Source organism: Sitophilus oryzae, unplaced genomic scaffold (assembly GCF_002938485.1).
Source record: "Sitophilus oryzae breed Bouriz unplaced genomic scaffold, Soryzae_2.0 scaffold_1976_pilon_pilon, whole genome shotgun sequence".
Taxonomy (NCBI): domain Eukaryota; kingdom Metazoa; phylum Arthropoda; class Insecta; order Coleoptera; family Curculionidae; genus Sitophilus; species Sitophilus oryzae.
In genome coordinates, this window is record NW_022146697.1 from 725,519 (window position 1) to 733,901 (window position 8,383).

General features: G+C 31.4%; 1 non-coding gene across 1 annotated transcript; it reads right to left on the reverse strand.

The window, feature by feature from the left end:
• Window positions 1-7,985: 7,985 nt before the first annotated feature.
• Window positions 7,986-8,103, reverse strand: LOC115883707. The gene has a single exon (XR_004050436.1). It is a non-coding gene; the product is annotated as a 5S ribosomal RNA (ribosomal RNA).
• Window positions 8,104-8,383: the final 280 nt, after the last annotated feature.

Here is an 8,383-nt window from a genome sequence, read left to right on the forward strand (position 1 = left end):
ACACAGTTTACAGTTAATACTCGCTGCCTAGGCAGAAAGTCTTATACACCAATAAAGTTACCATCAATAAAGTTTGTATACCATCTCGTCGTAGATAAATATAAGTGCATCTCGTATATGCTCCAAGGATCGGACTAAACATATACTACTGGAGTAGCTGTAAAATATCGACATCACACGATAGCTAAATAATGGATTTTAGATTTTAATACTGCAGAAAAACAACGTCAAAAGGTACTGGTTTTAAAAAATTAAGATTAAAGTTAATTTCAACCTTTAAGTTACAACATTTGGTAAGTGTTATTATTAATAAAATAGTTTGCTTTATTTATGTTGTTTTATTTATTCCTGTGGAATAAATTTGTATTAGTAAATAAGTTATATTGATAAATATAATAATAATAATTAATATGCAAAAAGGAGCATATTGCTTTAACTTAAATTTTCTTTTACTTCTCCTGACAATGTTCTCTATATTCTCTATTTTGAGTTAGTAAACTTTTGAACAGGATGTGCGATATATAAAATACATAATATATCCAAGTGTATGATCTGATAAAAGTATTTTTTTGATGCATTTTTTGGTTGTTTATGCACGTTGGCTTGGTTTATGTTTTCTTCAGCTTATCTTTATTTGGTATAACAGTTTTTTTTACCTTTGGAATGGCATGCATTGAGGCTAGATAGTGTTTCATTAGATCATTAAAGGAATTTAAATTAGCATATATTTTTTGTGATATTAGTGTGTTATCATGATACAGGTAGTTGTATCATAGTGCCTTATGCATGTTATTTACCTATTATATACTTATGTATTATCAGTAAATAGATGATAACATACTACTAAAATGTCTTTTTAATAGTATGTTTATTTTTCCAATCCACTAGTTATTTGCAAAATGTATTTTGAACTAATTTAAGTCATTAATTGATCATCTTTCTTTTTCAGGTTCCGGGATATTCTTTTTTCATTGTTAAAAAAATATATATATTTCAATATTATTGTAATATAAATTGCAGCTCTAAAAAATAAATGATATTGTTTACTAATGTGTAATTTATTTACTATGAATTTTCTCTGAAAATAATAAGTCTTTAATAATATCATTGATTTGCTGTGTAAAGTTAATAGACATATTTTTTAATACATTAAATTATATTAAAGTAATAAAAAATATGTTTATTAACTTTAAATAGTAAGTCAGTGATACTATGAGTGATACTTATAAAAATATTTTTTTAAAAATTTCCCCTCTTTTAAATTTTCCAATTCCCCTCAATTTAGCTAGTACTGCCAGGCGACACCAGGTGGCGTCTGTTTCCATTTTTTAACATGAAGTTAGCATTTCTTTAATGTACCTATTCTCTGGTATTAACACATACAGCTTTTTTTTTAAATAAAATAGCTCGATTACATTTTTTTTAGTTTTATACAGTTTTTTTTCGCAATATTTTGAAGTAATCACTTATCAATCAAATTTTAAATATATTAATTTCCTGCTATGGCTTCTAGTTGTACAGTTGTACCAACTTATTTCTTTGTAAAATAAAATAAACTACTTTGAAATAAAAATGACAGACACATCTATCACTGTCAAGGGTCTTGGACAGACTATAATCGATATAATTATAATATTTAATATTAGGAAATTTATCTTAATTCTAAATTTAAATCTAATCTAATCTAATTCTAAATTAAAAAAAAATCTAAATTTAGAAAAAGTTTTGAATGATACAATATTAATTGGAAAGTCATATGATATTGTCATATATTAAGAACCGTTGCTGCCTCAATCGACAGCATTTGAGAATGACCAAATTGTTTTGCTAAAAAATTTTAGTTGTAATAGATGCCAAATAAATATAAATTTTAGGATCTGCACTTAGATGGAATGTAGAATGGAGATAGTTTTAGAGGGGGGGGGGTAACCACCGCAACCTTGCAGATCTATTGTGTGTTCCGCTTTTCTTGAGCTATAACGACTTATAACTCATCATCCAGTCTCAGGGCTTTGGCAAAAGCCAGTATCTGAGACGGCTTCACAGAGGCCAGCTCTCCATCTCCCACATCAGCCGTAGGTACCAAAGTTTATGGCACGAACGGTTGTCATCTGGGCGCACTCAGTGATGAGATGTTCTGGTGTTTCCCCATTTTCCCCACAGAATCTGCATTCGCCGTTGAGGAGACAGTGTGCTGTTAGAAACCCCGTGACAATTCGAATTGTTCTTACGTAAATCAAGGAAAATATTTGATATTTCTCTGTCGTAAGTTCGGAAAAAATGTTTCGAATAGTGTCTTAGACCGTTGGAGAATTCCCATTCCAGGTTACGAATGGAGTCTCCCAGGTTCTTGAGTTCCGCTTTAACATAGTTTCCACTTGGAAAGTAGAGGTGGCACTTAGGTAGAATGAGTAACAAAGATATTTTTTCTTGACTGTGTAATTTTGATGTCTATAAAAAACTAAAAATTAACCAAATACAATAATTAGAAATAAAAAGGAGTCTCATATGAGGGCACTTTCCCCTACTCCTTATTTACACTGAAAAAAAGGATCTCTCAGTCAAAATGAATATGACTTTGACCCAAAAGATTGGCGCTTTTCAATAGGGCCAAGAACGACGTTTCTTTGCACAAAGCATTAGCTATCTTTTCATAAGCTTTAAAAAATTACTTTAGAGAATAGAAGAATCTATCTGTCCAAAGTATTTCACTCTTGACCCAAAATGAATATGCAAAGAAGTTCTTGCTACAAGAACAATAGTCTCTTTGATTCATGCAAAAATTCTTGATTGAAAAGGGACATTTCTTGATTAAAGTGGCACTTTTCTTAAACCAATAGCGAATACTATTGACTCAGCTAAAATTTATTTTGATATAAGAGAAGTCTATACATCATATACAGGCATATTAGATACGAGGTATATTATTTTCTGATAAATTTAGGTTATTTCTGCTTCTTCACTCCTTGGGTATTTTTTGGGGTGGTTCATCACTCTACAAATTACAAAAAAATGTTACATCACGATTAATCAAAGTAAAGCAAATATAAATTATTAAAATTATAAGCTTTGGTCACATTTTGAATTTTTTAATACGACGACTTGAATTAATTATAATAGTAATTATTTGCATAAAAAATCGATACCTATATTCTTATTCTATAGTCACGCATGCATTATCTAAACAGGTGCATTAGGTAAATGTCTCTTACCTTCAAATATAGCAAATAAATGCTCTAATTTCCATTTTTTCAGAAACTCCTTTAAAGAATCCATATATCCTAAAATTTGTCCATAAAAAATGACAAATGCATGTTAATAACGATCACTAATTTGCTATACGATATGCATTTAAAAAGCAAATTATGCAAAATTCCAAGTGAAGTGATTCCAAGCAACAAAACCCGTGCGTACTATGATGTGCGACCTATGAAATGCGATGTACGACTGATTGGACTGCCGACTGATTGTATATACCGTCCTTCGTCATCGTCTATGCGTGTCGTTATTATTTTTCATCACAAGAGTATATTGCTATTGGAAAAATGGCCATGTTTCTTGAATGAAGTACTTCCTAGCGTATTTTTCTTATTATCTTAAAACAAAGTAACATGCACTTGGTTGAATGAAAATAGATTCAAGAGAAATTATCGAATTTTTCAAGAGAACCAGTTTTCTTGAGTTAATAGAGTTTTTCTTCAGGCAAAATATTTTCTTTTACGCTAAAATAAATTCTCTTGCCACTAAATTTTTTTTATCAAGAACGATGACGACTTTAGTTCAAGTCCATCTTTTTTATCAGTGTAACAATATATTTTTATCAGTGTGATAATGTGTGTCTTTATATATATATATATATATATATATATATATATATATATATATATTTTTAAGGTTCATAATTCAATTACTTATATTTTAAATGCAAGAACTTATATTAAAATATCTGCTTCATTTTCATACCAGAATAGACGCATAAAAGTCTCTTTCCGAATTAATGTTTGCTTGGAGCCATTAGTCGGGACAGTATATTCTTGGGCAAAATCCAACTGGAAGCGACTTCATGAATCGGGCGAGTCTGGAATGGGCGGATAACGGTTTCCAGTTGGCTCCGACACGAACGATGTCAAGATAACTTCTCGTCGTTTCTGCTTGACCCTAATTTTCTCTGGCACGTTCCCGTCGTCGCTTCGTCCGCAACCACTCTTCCAAAAGAAATTTTATCGCGCGCGTTCTACGTGGCTTTTATCTGGAACGAAAAGAAATATGCTAACTAATGCAGTCGTGCAGTAATAGAGAACGATGAAAAATATAAGCTTTTAGTTAGTCAGTGAAACACCGACTGTTAAATATTGAATTAAATGTGAGTTATACAATAATAGTTCTGGGAATCCGATTCAATGGTTCCGTTGACCAAATTTTTGGGACAGGGTAGTTGTGACTTTTATTAGCATTATTTCTTACAGTTGAGGATTGGAATCTTTGGTGTTATACAGCAAAATAAAACACCAAATCACCACAATACACCAAAAGACTTTTACTTTTACACTGATTTAGTGTAAAAGTGATTCAGAGTAATGTTCATTGTAATATCGTTTCACTGATTCAGTGTAAAAGTAAAAGTGTTTTGGTGTATTGTGGTGATTTAGTGTTACATTTTGCTGTGTAACACCAAAGTTTCCAACCCTCAACTGTAATCTTCGATGGCTTCACGGTCAACGGTACTGAATCTTTATCGTAAGTTTAGTACTAAGATTAGGTTATTAGGAGCAGATATTTGGTTTCTTAAATCATGCAAAGCCAATTCAGTTTATCCTAGTTTTATTAAAGTTGATATTCCGAAAAGTAAGGTTAGTGATAAGGTAGAGAAAATTGCAAAACAAAAATGGCTCGTTTTAGAAATCAAATTTCTGTATAGTAAACGAAGTATGTTTGAAATTGAAACCTACGGACTTTACAAAAAGCTTACTTATAAGCTAACTAATGTAGAGTATGAATGTTGGTGTCTCTGTCAGAGAAATATGTTTGTGGTTATCAATTCAAAATTTGTTAAGAAAATGTCCATTTTGAATAATAAGTTTAAAAAATTAAAAAGCTCTAAAAACAAACATGTTTTCCAAAGGGACATAAACATAATAGAGAAATTTGCTTCGCAGACTTTTGATAAAGAAGAGTTCAGTTTATTAAACAAAGGTTTAAAGTTTGCATTGCCCAAATCTGGTAGCGCTTTGGAGGAAATCGTCGTGGGTGTTGAAACTGCTATTCAGCACTTACCCGAGGCTTCTAAAGTATTTACAAGAGAGGCTTGCAGAAATCAGTTATCAAAAAATATCGTTTCAAGTAAATCATTAAAATCTAACAAGTAGCACAATATCTATTGTCAAGAGTTTGCGTAACAAAGATTGTTTCTACCTAAAAGCTGATAAGGGAAATAAGGTTGTTATATTAGTTAAAAAAGACTATTACGATAACAACTTAATCGACAATGGTCCCTACATAAATTTGAAAAAGAATCTTTTGTCTAAGATGATAGCAGACGTTAAAAAACTCTAAAAGAATGTAACAACCTTATTGATCTTTCTTTAAAGAGAAAATTGCAAGTATCCAATCCCTCATTACCAAAATTGTATGCGTTGCCAAAAATTCATAAACCGGATTAGTCTATGCGCCCAATTGTTTCGGCTGTAGGTTCTCCGACTTATAATTTGGCAAAATGGTTATCAAGGGAGTTCGAAAATTTACCTAATCACGAACCCTCTTTCTCAGTTAAAAATAATATTGAATTCATTAACAAATTTAAAAATATAACATTGCATGAAGGTGAAATTTCCTCTTCTTTGATGTATCTTCGTTGTTCCTAAGTGTTCCAATTCCACATACTTTAGGCTACTTGAAGGAATTATTGAACGCAAATGGTCTCGACAACAAAACTGTGATTGAATATATTGAGCTTACATCGTTATGTATGAAACAAAATTGTTTTCAATTTAATAACAACTTCTTTGAACAGCGGGAAGGTACAGCAATGGGTAATCCATTGTCTCCATTTTTGATTAATTTATTCATGAGCAGGTTTGAAGTGGAGGCTAAGAATCAGTTTGAGTATTTTCCAAGAGTATAGGTTAGGTATGTGGATGATATTTTTGCTGTTTTTGACACATATTCAGACACCATAGATAATTTTATTTTAAAGTTAAATAATCGATCTCCTTCCATTAAATTTACACATGAAATGAGAACAACGACAGATTACCATTTCTAGATGTATTAGTTATTAGAAATACTAATAATTTCCTGGAATTTGATATCTATAGGAAAAATACTACCACACGCAGATATATATTTTGAATTTGATATATTACCCGAGAAAAAAATAGGAGGTTAACCTACAAAAAGAAATGAGATCACATCAAAAACATGGAATGTAAAAAAATGCCAAGTCTCGCAACACAATTCTTCCACTATAAAAAGTAATTATAACAACTTGGCAATTACACAGCACCATAATTATAGAAGGAATAATTTACCAGCAAAATAAAACACTAAATCAGCACAATACACCAAAACACTTTCCTTTTGTACTGGACGCGCGTTTCGCTAACCAAGATGCAAAAGTAAAGTTAATTTTTGAATTATTTCCGGGCTTGTTGATTATTTCACCCTACAACATGGATGCTTCAAGACATTGGTAAGAAATGTTTGGTGATATGTTGTGTGTTGATATTAAAAACGTTCGGATTCGGAGCAGAACGGAATGGCTACGAAATCACAAAAAAAACAAAGTTAAAAGGGATCTGTCCGGCCAGAAACAGTAAAAAGCCACAAAGATGTCTATGCCCAAAAGAAAAAAGATTGAAGAAGAAAGCTCTGAGGAGTCTGCGATGGGGAAGGAGACGCTTTATGTTTGTACCGTCAAGACAAATATTTAACTTCATCTGAAGGTTGGATTTCATGTCTTCAGTGTAAAAAGTGGGTGCTGGTATTGACAGTGACGACGAGGAGTTTGTATTGATCTGTGAATTCTGTAAACCAGACAAGCATGAGAACCCCATCTATACTATGGGTGAAGCAGAATGAAGTGACACACAAACACTTTTTCTTTATAATGAAGTTAAAAAGAATATTGAAGCTATTATATTTATTTCTTGTGTTTAGAATCATTTTAAAATTGTTATTCATTTATTTAGAATTTGTACCATTATTTTACACTTCCAAAAATAAACATTTACGTTAGAGTAGCGTCCCCTACTGGTACAAATAGAGCAGCAATAGAGATTTAGAATTTGGAGAATTTCTCTGAAAATAACGAAATGAAATGATGTTAAATCATGTGGAATGTAAGGAAATAATCTCTTTTGCTAAAAAAATCATCTTCAGTTATATTACTTTAAGCCATACAATAAGTCGTCGAATATTACAACACAGGTAAAAAACAAATGGGATTATGACTATATTCTACAAAGAGGGGGGGCTTAGGTCCTATAAATTCCCAGCTTCCCTTTTCAAATTCCGAAACGTCTGCCGTCTGGAACCGAGACCGATAGTAATTCTATAAGGGATTTTCGATATCCTCTGTGCCTCGAGGCTCTTTTGCCGAACTCGTGACTGGAAAATTAAAAGTAATATTTAATCTTCAAGTTGGCCTTCCTCCCTTCAAGTTAAACCTGAAATCACACTGAAATGTTTGATGGGATTCAAAAAAAAATATTTTTTGAATCAAAATAATATTTATTTCTAATCAGTTCACATACGGAATTGGATAATGTGAATTAATTTTTAATGTTTTGGTGTTTATTTTATATATTTTTTATATAAATTATTCATATTTTTAAGCATCTGTTATGTTAATAGGTTGTTTTAATTTTGTATAAAAAGAAATGGAAATTTTATTTTTTAGACATAACATTTAAAAATGGTATTTTTGCGGGAATGTTATTAAAATTTGTCAATTTAAAAAAATCAATCTCAAAGGATTTAATTAAAAAAAGTAACGGCACGCGGGGTTCCCAAGCGGTCACCCATCCAAGTACTAACCGCGCCCGACGTTGCTTAACTTCAGTGATCGAACGGGAACTGGTGCGCCAACGTGGTATGGCCGTTACATGTAAAATAAAGCATATCCCTGGGGTTATTTACGATGATATAGTATTTTATAGTACAATTTCAAATATTTATAAAAAAAATATATTTTATAAAAAAATTAACAAAACAACGTATTAAGGCGCATTTTCGAAAATCGAAAACGAGATTTAGTTACTTTTTAATGGATATTCTTATTTTTTAACCAAAACTTCAAATTTACACTATAAAATGCAATTGAAGCTGTAGTAAGCTGAATTAGTAGCTGCAAGGGGCGGATCCGCGGGGGGCGGGATGGGTTTTT